Source organism: Chiloscyllium plagiosum, chromosome 47 (assembly GCF_004010195.1).
Source record: "Chiloscyllium plagiosum isolate BGI_BamShark_2017 chromosome 47, ASM401019v2, whole genome shotgun sequence".
Taxonomy (NCBI): Eukaryota; Metazoa; Chordata; class Chondrichthyes; order Orectolobiformes; family Hemiscylliidae; genus Chiloscyllium; species Chiloscyllium plagiosum.
The window spans coordinates 7,724,886-7,725,766 of record NC_057756.1 but is presented as its reverse complement, the minus strand read 5'-3'; the positions used below and the strand labels follow the sequence as shown (position 1 = coordinate 7,725,766).

At 53.1% G+C, this 881-nt stretch overlaps 2 protein-coding genes across 3 annotated transcripts in view; both read left to right on the top strand.

Annotated features, from left to right (window-relative positions):
- Nucleotides 1-881, top strand: part of LOC122544186 (immunoglobulin superfamily member 22-like) — a 789,994-nt gene that overhangs the window by 444,878 nt on the left and 344,235 nt on the right. The gene's annotated exons all lie outside the window — the stretch shown is intronic.
- The window catches only part of LOC122544187 (poly(A)-specific ribonuclease PNLDC1-like), a 28,744-nt gene that overhangs the window by 977 nt on the left and 26,886 nt on the right, over nucleotides 1-881 (top strand). Inside the window, exon 2 of the mRNA XM_043683241.1 lies at nucleotides 657-780. The gene's annotated coding sequence lies outside the window, so the exon portion shown is untranslated. The remainder of the gene's footprint in view (nucleotides 1-656; nucleotides 781-881) is intronic.

Here is an 881-nt window from a genome sequence, read left to right as displayed (position 1 = left end):
GAGGCGGGATTTGAACCCAGGTCTCTGGCGCTGTGAGGCAGCAGTGCTAACCACCGTGCCGCCCCTCCCTATCTCTGTAACCTCCTCCAGCTCCTACACCCCTTCTGTGTCTCTCTACAGCCTCCTCTTGCCACTACCCCCTCTTACCCTGATTCCCATCACTCCCCCATTGATGTGGAGGAGCTGGTGTTGGACTGGAGTGAACAAAGTTAAAAATCACACAACACCAGGTTATAGTCCAACAGGTTTATTTGGAAGCACTAGCTTTCGGAGCGCTGCCTCTCTATCACGTGGTTATGGAGCAGTAGTGCTTCCAAATAAACCTGTTGGACTGGAACCTGGTGCTGTGTGATTCTTAAATTTGTCCATCACTGACGGCTGGGCCTTCAGCTGCTTGAGGTCCTGAGGGGTCTACATTTGCCTCCCTACTCCTCTCCCTCCCTCTCTTTCTCACTCCCTCAGGACACTCCTTCAGCTGATCACTTTGACCCAGTATTCACTCCTCTGAACTCCTGTCTCCTTCAGTCGCTGGGTTTAGAATGTCTGTTTGACCTCAGTGCCCCTTGGGAGGTTGATGTTATTTGGTTAATGGTGCTGTCTCTGGGCTGTTAGCCGTCTCCGTGGTTGAGATTGTTTAATCTGCCCTTCGTGTGCAGGATTGACGTTCTCTGCTACAACTTCTACCTGTTCCCGCCCAGCTTCGGTCCCCTGGACCCGGAATTTACCTTCCAGTCCTCCACCTGCTCCTTCCTCACCAAATACGGCTTTGACTTTAAGAAGGTATGTCAGCAAGAAGGGTCTGCGGTTTGTTGCGAGGGAACAGGGACCTGCAGCCATGTGACTCTGGGGAGGGGGTGGGGCCCAGTCACAGGCTAAGGGCA